Raw genomic sequence first — 13,034 nt, 5'->3', positions numbered from 1 at the left:
AGCGCAGTTAGGGTGCAAAAAAGTGCCACACATGTGGTATCGCCGTACTCAGGAGAAGTAGTATAATGTGTTTTGGGGGGTATTTTTACACATACCCATGCTGGGTGGGAGAAATACCTCTGTAAATGACAATCTTTTGATTTTTTTACACACAATTGTCCATTTACAGAGTTATTTCTCCCACCCAGCATGGGTATGTGTAAAAATACACCCCAAAACACATTGTACTACTTCTCCCGAGTACGGCGATACCACATGTGTGGCACTTTTTTGCACCCTAACTGCGCTAAGGGGCCCAAAGTCCAATGAGTACCTTTAGGATTTCACAGGTCATTTTGAGAAATTTTGTTTCAAGACTACTCCTCACGGTTTAGGGCCCCTAAAATGCCAGGACAGTATAGGAACCCCACAAATGACCCCATTTTAGAAAGAAGACACCCCAAGGTATTCTGTTATTAGTACGGTGAGTTCATAGAAGATTTTATTTTTTGTCACAAGTTAGCGGAAATTGATTTTTATTGTTTTTTTTCACAAAGTGTCATTTTCCGCTAACTTGTGACAAAAAATAAAATCTTCTATGAACTCACCGTACTACTAACGGAATACCTTGGGGTGTCTTCTTTCTAAAATGGGGTCATTAGTGGGGTTCCTATACTGTCCTGGCATTTTAGGGGCCCTAAACCGTGAGGAGTAGTCTTGAAACAAAATTTCTCAAAATGACCTGTGAAATCCTAAAGGTACTCATTGGACTTTGGGCCCCTTAGCGCAGTTAGGGTGCAAAAAAGTGCCACACATGTGGTATCGCCATACTCAGGAGAAATAGTATAATGTGTTTTGGGGTGTATTTTTACACATACCCATGCTGAGTGGGAGAAAGACCTCTGTAAATGGACAATTGTGTGTAAAAAAAAATAAAAAATTGTCATTTACAGAGATATTTCTCCCACCCAGCATGGGTATGTGTAAAAATACACCCCAAAACACATTATACTACTTCTACTGAGTACGGCAATACCACATGTGTGGCACTTTTTTGCAGCCTAACTGCGTTAAGGGGCCCGAAGTCCAATGAGCACCTTTAGGCTTTACAGGGGTGCTTACAAATTAGCACCCCCAAAATGTGAGGACATTAAACACACCCCACAAATGACCCCATTTTGGAAAGTAGACACTTAAAGGTATTCAGAGAGGGGCATGGTGAGTCCGTGGCAGATTTCATTTTTTTTTTTGTCGCAAGTTAGAAGAAATGGAAACTTTTTTTTTTGTCACAAAGTGTCATTTTCCGCTTATTTGTGACAAAAAATAATATCTTCTATGAACTCACTATGCCTTTCAGTGAATACTTTGGGATGTCTTATTTCCAAAATGGGGTCATTTGGGGGGTATTTATACTATCCTGGAATTCTAGCCCCTCATGAAACATGACAGGGGGTCAGAAAAGTCATAGATGCTTGAAAATGGGAAAATTCACTTTTTGCACCATAGTTTGTAAACGCTATAACTTTTACCCAAACCAATAAATATACACTGAATGTTTTTTTTTTTAATCAAAAACATGTTTGTCCACATTTTTCGTGCTGCATGTATACAGAAATTTTACTTTATTTGAAAACTGTCAGCACAGAAAGTTAAAAAAATCAATTTTTTGCCAAAATTCATGTTTTTTGATGAATATAATAAAAAGTAAAAATCGCAGCAGCAATCAAATAGCACCAAAAGAAAGCTTTATTAGTGACAAGAAAAGGAGCCAAAATTCATTTAGGTGGTAGGTTGTATGAGCGAGCAATAAACCGTGAAAGCTGCAGTGGTCTGAATGGAAAAAAAGTGCCTGGTCCTTAAGGGGGGTAAAGCCCACGGTCCTCAAGTGGTTAAGGTGCAACTGCACCTTAGAAATAGATTATGAGCAACAAAGGAGAACTTTGGCTGATACATTTCTAGAAAAGGATTTAAACCATGAAATATCCAAAGTGCAATGGATGAATATAGGACAAAATTGATTTAAAACTAGAAAACGCAATGGCCGATCTGATCCCGCTTTCATTACAACATATACAGAAGAATCTCAAAAAATTAGGAGCATAGAATTGGAGTTGGCCTGTTATGTGTCAAGATCCCTTTCTTAAAAATATTTTACCTAAGAAACCTACCTTAGTTAAAAACAGACAGAGGTGCCTGGCTCTTCTACTGACCACATATGCTATTGCTCCGTTGTTATTGCCTGATGAAGCGGGATCAAACCTGCGAAACGCGTTGCATATTTGGAGTTCATAAATAAAATATATTGACTGTTTACTACAGTCGTTGTGTGTCTACTTGAAAGAAGGTAAGTCCACCACTACCTCCTCTATTTACCAAGAATTTGTTTTTTAAGCTCATTTAGCTTCCTTTTATCCTTTTGGCGCCTCTGTTCTCCTTCATAAACCTACCTTAGTGTTTAAGCAAGCAAGATCTCTGAAAAACCATATTGCTTGCAGTAACATAGGAGATAATATAAAGAGGCCGAGCATGCTGCCTGATGTTATAGGTGACTACAAATGTTATGTCAGTAGGTGTGGGTGTTGTGAGTTTTTGGGCCATAGAGTAAAAAACTTTAAAGATGGGAAGGGTCAAGTCTACAAAATTGAACAATTTATCAACCATGTGGTCTATTGCTTAATTTGTGGATGTCCAAAAGTATATGTCGGGAGAACATGAGACCATTAAGACAAAGGCTTGGAGAGCATAAACAAAATATACTAGATGGTAATGAAAAGCATAGTGTTTCTCGACATTTCAAACAGTTTCATAACAGTTCAGTGGACTCTCTCCAGATCATTGGCCTGGAGATGATTCTAAAAAGTGTCAATAAAGGAGCCAGGTACAAAAAATTATGTGAGAGTGAAAGCTTTTGGATTTTCAAATTGAACCCTTTGTCTCCATTTGGTTTCAATGAAGGCTTGGAAATTGCCACCCATTTATGATAGATCTTTGGTTTTCTGGTAGTAGTTGTTGTGATTGATATTCTAACCACATTCCTTCTCTTCTTTACCTTGTAGAATTGACTATTCCTCTGTAACCAAACACCTCCTCATTTCATTGAAACCATGCAGATAACACCGAGATGCATGAGGGTCTCAACTAGGGTGGTGAGTAATTCATAGTGCTAGAATAGCAGGCTCAGTCTAATTTCCTGTGTCGGGTGTGATTCAGGTTGGCAAGAGATAAAGTTTGCAGTCTTTCACACCCATTTGATCAACCTATCCTCTCTTTCTATGCTCACTGGTTCTTTCCTGAGTTCACACCACACAACCCATCCCCTTCCTTGACACTTCCACCTCCCACCCCTCAGCATCTGTCCTCAATGTGAACACACCTTAAAGGGATACTGTAGGGGGGTGGGGGAAAATGAGTTGAACTTACCCGGGGCTTCTAATGGTCCCCTGCAGGCATCCTGTGCCCACGCAGCCAATCACCGATGTTCCGGCCCCGCCTCCGCTTCATATCTGGAATTTCAGACTTTAAAGTCTGAAAACCACTGCGCCTGCATTGCCGTGTCATCGCTCCCACTGACATCACCAGGAGTGTACTGCGCAGGCCCAGTATGGTCTGTGCCTGCGCAGTAAGCTCCTTGTGACATTAGCTGGAGCAAGGACACGGCAACACAGGTGCAGGGGTTTTCAGACTTTAAAGTCTGAAATTCCAGAAGTGACCCGGAGGCGGGGCCAAAGCATCAGTGAGTGGCTGCGCGGGCACAGGATGTCTGCGGGGGACCATTAGAAGCCCGTGTAAGTTCAACTCATTTCCCCCCGACCCCCTACAGTATCCCTTTAACTAGTTTATAGTTTGTCCTATGGACACCTTCTAAATTTATCTTCCACTCCTCTCCATTTATAAACATAACCTCAAAATACATTGGTCTTGGATTTTAGATGTGGAAGATCAGTGTTTTTTTCCTTCCTTTTTACAAAATTTGTCATCATAATGGGAGTGTGTAGTCTGCGAAAGGATTTCCTGTACTATAGACAATTCTGTGCATGTACAGTACGGCATTGTATGTGTATTAATTGAATCACTTGATTGTATGGTACAGATGATTGTTTTGCAGATATACATGTATGCATATCGTTCTTCTACAAACTCTGCATATAATGCAATGTGTATAACTTTTACAGATACTGCAATTTATAATAATTGCTATTTTTGGCAGTATGAATTAGGTCTTATTTTGTATGTAGTGGCATATATGTTTGCATGTACACACATGTATGTTATTATGTACAGTATATTATAATTTTTAATAATTTGTATTAATATATATTTTTTCAAATGATTGGAGCTGATGGAAGTGAGGTGCATAAACTCCTGACTTGATAAGCCCTGGGAAAGCCAATCAAAATGATTTGCCCTTTTCTTCACGTTTTACCATCCAGCAAATAAAATAAGACAAGAGTACTTATTAGCAAAAAGAGACATTCTTCTTCTTCTTATTATTATTATTATTATTATTAGTTTATTTTTAAGATTACAATTAAGGTGCAAAATATATTTCTTGAGATACACATGATAGAACATACATTGGCCATCCAATACACATAAGGCTGAGAAAACAAATGAATAAGGACCCTGGACAAACATTACTTAACCACCCTGGCGTTCTATTAAGAGCGCCAGGGTGCATGCACAGCAGTATTTTTTACAATTTTGTTTTCCCTATCATGTAGCTAGCCTAGCGCTAGCTACATGATGCCCCCCTCCCTGCGCTATCCCTCCCACCCCTTCGATCGCCGCCCACGTAATCGCCCATAAGGAAATCCCGTTCTGAACGGGATTCCCTTTAGGGCTTCCCCCGTCGCCATGGTGACGATCTTGATAATGTCATCGACGTCGTGACGTCATCCAGCGTTCCGATCCACCCCGCAGTGCTGCCTGGCGCTGATTGGCCAGGCTTCGCAGGGGTCTTGGCGGGGGCGGTGGTTACGCGCCGGATAGCGGCACATCGGCGGCGAGCGGCGGCAATCGGAATCAACACGCAGCAAGCAAAGTGCTTGCTGCGTGTTTGAAAAAAAAATTTTGTAAATCGGCCCAGCGGGGCCTGAGCGGCGCCCTCCGGTGGTAATGGACGAGCTGAGCTCGTCCATACCGCTAAGAAGGTTAAAAGACAGAGTGCTCTAAAATGTCAAATAACCACACACACATAATGGAGTGGGCTCTTTTCTGGGATAAAGCAATTGTAGCATTATAGGATACAGTCACAAGTTCTAGAAAATGTGGACACCATCCATAAATAGTTATTTCCAGCAGAAATGCTTCGAACAATACTAGGACTAAGTGAACCTTTGAGCCTCAAGTCCTCTGTTGCCTTTAAGGCTCCTTTCATCTTCTCCTTCCTCTTTTCCTTGCCTTTCTACCTTATGGTTAGAGATGGCCCGAACGGTTCGCCGGCGAACGGTTCCCGGCGAACTTCCGTGGTTCACAATCGTGGAGAACTTTTCCGGAAGTTCGGTTCGCCCCCATAGTGCATCATGAGGGTCAAATTTGACCCTCTACATCACAGTCAGCAGGCACATTGTGGCCAATTAGGCTACACTCCCTCCTGGAGCCCCACCCCCCTTATAAAAGGCAGGCAGCGTCAGGCATTGGACTCACTTGTGTGCCTGCAGTAATTAGAGAAGGGACAGCTGGTGCAGACTCTCATAGGGAAAGCTTAGTTAGGCTCTTGTAGGCTTGTTAGCTTGGTCCAGGCTGATTTTTATTGCTAAAAAAGCACCCCTCAACAGTTCTTTTGAGAGCTAATCTTGTTCTTGTGATCTTTTTTTTTTTTGTGTGTCCCACTGACACTTGTGTTGCATAGACAGCCTTGGTAATTCCTACTGTGTGTGCCACTGCCAGCCACAGCACATTCAGTGACTACCCGTGTGTGTGACAGGTGCACATTGTAATACCCATCACTGCATATACCTACTACCTGTTGTTCACTTCAGTGCACCTACCTACCTATGTGAGCGCACACAGTGTCACTGAGCCTGTCCGGTACCTGTCTGTGTGTGACAGGTGCACATTATAATACCCATCACTGCATATACCTACCTGACAGTCACTGTTGTTCTATCAATGAGCTACCACAGCCCGGCGACCATATGGGCTTGAAAACTGCCGCGGCCTGCACTCTGGCCATGGTGCTCACCATTCCAGCAGGGCCGTCACTACACAAACAGTTGTTTGCGGTGCGTTACACAGTGAGTTTGGTGTGTCAGTGTGAAGCAGTACTCTAATTACACTCCCTGATTGATGTATGCACATGCAAAATGTTTTAAAACACTTTAGGCCTGCAATTTAGCATGCAATGTAATTTCTGCCCTTAAAACGCTGCTTTGCATCAAATCCAGATTTTTCCCAGGGACTTTTGGTGTCTATCCCACTCCGCCATGCCCCCCTCCAGATGTTAGACCCCTTGAAACATCTTTTCCATCACTTTTCTGGCCAGCATAAGTGTTTCTAGTTTTCAAAGTTCGCCTCCCCATTGAAGTCTATTGCGGTTCGCGAAAGTTTGCGCGAACCGAAAATTGGAGGTTCGGGCCATCTCTACTTATGGTTTATAACTAGTCTTTAGTCCTTAATTTTCTTGTCTTTATATTTCTACTTCTTAACATTAAGTTTTACAGCCGCCTCTGCTGACTACTGGCTCAGAGTTTTGTGTAAGAAATATGTAAAAGATAAGTAGTGGGCTGGTGAATATTCTCTGTCTTCTAAGAATACCTGTATATATTGTAAATTATAACAATAACATTTCAATAGTGCTTTTCTCCCATAGGACTCAAAGCACTTAGGCTCTCTCAGATTCAGTAATTGGTAGTAGGATGAAGTATTAACACAACAAAAATTTCTGCAAATGCCAAACTGAACAGGTGGGTTTTCAGCCTGGATTTAAACATGTCTATAGATGGAACTGTCCTAATCTGCTGGTGTAAGGCATTCCATAATGTAGGAGCGGCATGACAGAATGCTCTGTAACCAAAAGTTTCCAGGTGGACTTTGGGTATGACTAGATTTATTAGAACCCGTGGATCTGAGATTGCAGGAATTGCCACGCAGTTGTAACATTTCTTTCAAGTATCCAGGGCCCAGATTATGTAGTGACTTATGTCAGTAGGCCGATCTTGAACAGGATCCTCCATTTTATAGGCATCCAGTAAAGGGAGTGCATGACTGGTGTTATGTGGCAGTGACAGGGTTGGTTGATTAACAGTCTGGCAGCAGTATTCTGTATCAGCTGTAGGCGGTACAAGTCATTTTTTGGAAGTCCAGAAAACTTTGTTTTTGTCTGCATTTAGTCTCAGCCAGTTGTCACTCATCCATTGCTGTAGTTCGGCTAAGCAGGTGTTTATAGTTAGAGTTGGGTCTGTCTCACCAGGCTTGAAGGAAAGATATAGTTGGGTGTCATCAGCATAGCTGTGGTATTTCATTGTTGTGAAACATATTGCATTGTATTGTTATTGATACTAAAAAAAAATACAAAATATTTGTTATTAACAGGGTCACCTTGATGGCCACTGTCACAACAGTCTCCCCTAGAGGCTGCACTTTAAACACTGCATTGTTTTATGAGCTTGAGATTAGAGATGGCCCGAACGGTTTGCCGGTGAACGGTTCCCAGCGAACTTCTAGGGTTCGCGATCGCGGAGAACCGCAAACTTTTCCGGAAGTTCGGTTCACCCCCATAGTGCACCATTAGGGTCAACTTTGACCCTCTACATCAAAGTCAACAGGCACATTGTAACCAATCAGGCTACACTCCCTCCTGGAGCCACTCCCCCCCTTATAAAGGGCAGGCCCCGCCGGCCATTATACTCACTCGTGTGCCTGCAGTACATAGAGAAGGGACAGCTGGTGCAGTGCAGACTCTCTCATAGGGAAAGATTAGTTAGGCTCTTGTAGGCTTGTTAGCTTGCTCCTTGATGATTCTTATTGCTAAAATAGCACCCCACAACAGCTCTTTTGAGAGTTAATCTTGTTCTTGTGATCTATTTTTTTTCTGTGTGTCCCACTGACACTTGTGTTTGTGAGTAACACCCAAGGTGAAGTGTCACTGACAGGTCTGTGAACTATCTCCCAACAGGGGAGAGAGTTCTCGAGGTCGGACAGGCTAGGTCGGCAACAGACAGACAGATCAGGTACAAAGACAGGAGACAGAAACGGAATCCAAGGACAAGCAGAGTTTGGCAACAGAGTATCAGATATAGTGAAGTACCAATTCAGAGATCAAGAGAGTGGTCAGGAAAGCAGGAAGTCATAACAGATATAAACAATGCCTATTCTTTAGGTGTGAGCTCCGTGATCATCAACACCCTGGAACTAGTCTGATATATAACAGAGAGGTAATACAGTTCCCTAGTCTTGGGTGTGCGTTCCTTGATCATCAGCACCCTGGAACTAGTCTGAAGTATAACAGGATAGTAATACAGTTCCCTAGTCTTGGGTGTGAGTTCCTTGATCGTCAACACCCTGGAACTAGTCTGAAGTATAACAGAATGATAATACAGTTCCCTAGTCTTGGGTGTGAGTTCCTTGATTATCAACACCCTGGAACTAGCCTGAAGTATAACAGAACGATAATACAATTCCCTAGTCTTGGGTGTGAGTTCCTTGATCATCAACACCCTGGAACTAGTCTGAAGTATAACAGAGAATAACAACACAGATTAGCAAAAGGTCTGAGTGCTACCACGTAGTTATCACAACGCCAGACACCAGAGAAATGACCAGCATCCAATATATATATCCTAGCGCTCTCCAGCGCCTCCCCTAAGTGCTGGACCAATGGGAAGTGGTAAAATTGTCAGCTGACCGGCTTGGTCAGCTGACACCTTTCTGGCTGTCATAAAAGCTCTGCCTCTCAACGCGCACGCGCGTCCTTCTGAACCTGTGTGGACTATCAGTCCCAGCCACACCAGATCTGTTTTGCAATGTATCCGCTGTGCCAGACGCGGAACCAGCTGCACCACTATCCGAGCACGCAGCGGTTTCTCCGTGTTCTGCCATGCGGACAGAAGTAGGCCAATGCGTGTAAACCGCCGCGTCGGACGCGGAATCCGCCATGTTGAACGCGGAATCAGCCGCCTTATCCTGAGCACTCGCGGCGGCTTTTCCGCGTTTTCTCACACACTGAAAGACCAAGACCCGCGTAGGGAAAACTACCTTACGAAGGCACATGATTACAAAGCACAAACTACAATGGGATGATCACCTGAGGAAAAGCAGCACACAAAAACAAAGCCACACACCACAGTGGAAGATACAAGGCCGCAATTTTTTCTAAAAAAAGACGATACCTAAACTGTACCGTGATGTTGAAAGGCAAGTGGTGACATCTCTGGCACACAGCGTTGGGTCAAGGGTCCATCTGACCGTGGATGCCTGGTCTACAAAGCACGCTCAGGCCTGCCTGAAGACTAAGTCAGTTCCTACACACAGCATCTCTGCCTGCACGCCGTGTGACTGCCTGTCCCAAGACTAAGTCGCTCCCCACACAGAATATCTGCCCCCAGGCCAGTTGACTGCCTTCTCCCCCACCACCAACAGGGTCCAGGACTCCAGGTGGATTCCTGAATTTTTTTTTGTAACACTGATTTTTATTAAAGATATAAAAAGGGCACTACAAATAGGCAGATTGTACAAGGAAGTGTGATACAGTATTTTCAAGGAGGTAAGATACATATAAGAATATAAGGAGTGCGGAGGTTACAGTATCTTCAGTCTTCAGTCCAGGTCGTTGGAGCAATTATATCTTAGAAGTGAGAGAGGGTGAGAGGGATATTCAGGAGAAGGATTCCTGAATTTTTAAGGCCGCTGCTAGCATACTAGCTATACTACTTTTTCTGGTGCGTGTACATGCCTGTCTAATTTTTCTGGCTGCACTGCAGCTGCAGCAACATAACAAAAGGCATGTACATGTGCCAATTCCCCTTCGTGATCATTACCTTGCCACTGTGAAGGGGCTTGCGTATCACAATGAAGCAATGACCGCCGGCTATATGAGTGTCTCGGGGGGTGGCACACCAAAGATAATAAGGTCGTTGCTTCATTGTGGACAAACCAAATTTGATCAGCTGGTCAGTCACTGTTGTTCTGTCATTGAGCTACCTCAGCCTGGCGACCATATGGGCTTGAAAACCACCATCGCCTGCACTCTGGCCATGGTTCGCACCAGTCCAGCACGACCGTCACAACACAAGCAGCTGTTTGCGGTGCGTTACACAGTAAGTTTGGTGTGTCAGTGTGAAGCAGCACTCTAATTACACTCCATGATTGATGTATACACATGCAAGATGTTTTAAAGCACTTTAGGTCTGCAATTTAGCATGCAATGTGATTTCTGCCCTTAAAACGCTGCTTTGCGTCAAATCCCATTTTTTGGCATCTATCCCACTCCGCCATGCCCCATTCCAGGTGTTAGACCCCTTGAAACATCTTTTCCATCACTTTTGTGGCCAGCATAAAATTTTCTAGTTTTCCAAGTTCGCCTACCCATTGAAGTCTATTGCGGTTCGCGGAAGTTCATGCGAACCGGATTTCTGGTGGAAGTTCGCGAACCCGGTTCGTGAACCGAAAATCGTAGGTTCGGGCCATCTCTACTGGAGATTAGCCTTCAGAGGTAATTAAACCAATATTAACCAATCAAACTATAAACCAAGATGCTTTCTGGTAAATTCAACCTATTATCTGGTCAGTGTCTTCATTTACAACATGCTCTGCTAATTAGAGTTTTGTTTAACTCAAAAGTATGCCTTTTCTGCATAAATAAGCAGTGACTATACAGTTAGCACTTCTAACCCGATGGCAGCTGCTAGGAAATAGCAATTTGCTTTGTTTGCAGAGCCCATAATTTTTACATAGGGAAAGTACCAAAGACTATGTCAAACCTCTTTTGAATGCACTAGCAGCAGAGATAATAACCTTAAAGTGTACCCGATTTGAAGCAAAATCACGCACTTACTTAACAAGATGGAAGCCTCTGGATCCTAATGAGGCTTCCTGCTGATTCTTCCAGTTGCTTATTGCTGACATACCAAAGATTACCAACAAGTAGGGATGCTCGTTGGATTCCGCAGAATTCTAAATTCCGCGATTCCAGACAGAATTGGGCCAATTCCGATTCCGCCGGTCGGAACGGAATTGCTATAGCTCTAAAACGGAATTCCGTGGAATTTCTTTTAATTCCACGAAATTTTACGAAATTCAAATTTATTTTCCTCCCTTCCTCCCTGCTCCTGGAGGGAGGAGGGTCTCATCTTCCATGGAATTGTAGTATTTCAAAAGCCAGCTTACATACCGTGGCTGGGGATTGAACCCAGGCTGGGCTGGGAATTGAACCTAGGTCTCAGTGTGTGGTAGGTAACTGACTAAACCACTATACCACCACTACATGCTGAAGCCGACCTAGCATGTACCATTATGATCAATCCAAGAGAAAAATTGGCGTGCTTAAGGATTTGTAGCATGTCAAAAGCCAACTTACATTGGCTGGGAATTGAAGCCAGGTCTCAGTGTGTGGTAGGTAAATCACTTAACCACTATACAACCACCAACACACTACATGCTGAAGCCAGCCTAGCATGTACCATTATGATCAATCCAAGAGAAAAAATAGCATGCTTAAGTATTTGTAGCATGTCAAAAGCCAACTCACATTGGCTGGGAATTGAACCCAGGTCTCAGTGTGTGGTAGGTAACTGACTTAAGTACTATACCACCAACACTACATGCTGAAGCCAGCCTAGCATGTACCATTATGATCAATCCAAGAGAAAAATTAGCGTGCTTAAGGATTTGTAGCATGTCAAAAGCCAACTCACACTGGCTGGGAATTGAACCCATGTCTCAGTGTGTGGTAGGTAACTGACTTAATCACTATACCACCAACACTACATGCTGAAGCCAGCCTAGCATGTACCATTATGATCAATCCAAGAGAAAAATTAGCGTGCTTAAGGATTTGTAGTATGTCAAAAGCCAACTCACACTGGCTGGGATTCGAACCCATGTCTCAGTGTGTGGTAGGTAACTGACTTAATCACTATACCACCAACACTACATGTTGAAACCAGCCTAGCATGTACCATTATGATCAATCCAAGAAAAAAATAGCATGCTTAAGGATTTGTAGCATGTCAAAAGTTAACTCACATTGGCTGGGAATTGAACCCAGGTCTCAGTGTGTGGTAGGCAATTGACTTAACCACTATACCACCAACACTACATGCTGAAGCCAGCCTAGCATGTACCATTGTGATATACCCAACAGAAAAATGATCTCTCTCTCTCTCTCTAGGACTTGATGCCATTGAACTGAATTTTCAGCTTAAAACCATCAACAGATACCGGCAGAATTTCAGAGGCATTTTTTGAAATTCCGCCAGATTGAAAAAGCAATTCCGTTCTGACCAAACGGAATGGAATGACCAATTTCCGCCTAAAAATTCCGGAAAATACAATTCTGCGGAAAGCGGTGACCATCCCTAGTAGAGAGAGAGAGAGATAGAGAGATGAATCTCCTTGGCTATCTGAGGTTCTCTTCGGAAAACTGTTGAACACAAAAGGCAAGGCCATGCCTGGCTACAAATCCTTAAGAAAGCTAATTTTTCTCTTGGATTGATCATAATGGTACATGCTAGGCTGGCTTCAGCATGTAGTGTTGGTGGTATAGTGATTAAGTCAGTTACCTACCACACACTGAGATCTGGGTTCAATTCCCAGCCAATGTGAGTTGGCTTTTGACATGCTGCAAATACTTAAGCATGCTATTTTTTCTCTTGGATTGATCATAATGGTACATGCTAGGCTGGCTTCAGCATGTAGTGTTGGTGGTATAGTGGTTAAGTCAGTTACCTACCGCACACTGAGACCTGGGTTCAATTCCCAGCCATGGTATGTAAGCTGGCTTTTGAAATACTACAATTCCCTGGAAGACGAGACCCTCCGGAGGGAGGAAGACTATGCTAATAGGGACTATGGGCCACCATATAGGATAAATACTTTAGTGATTTTTTCAATTTTTC

The sequence above is a fragment of the Hyperolius riggenbachi genome, chromosome 5, assembly GCF_040937935.1.
Source record: "Hyperolius riggenbachi isolate aHypRig1 chromosome 5, aHypRig1.pri, whole genome shotgun sequence".
NCBI lineage: Eukaryota > Metazoa > Chordata > Amphibia > Anura > Hyperoliidae > Hyperolius > Hyperolius riggenbachi.
The sequence above is the reverse complement of the archived record's forward strand: the minus strand, read 5'-3'. Positions refer to the sequence as shown.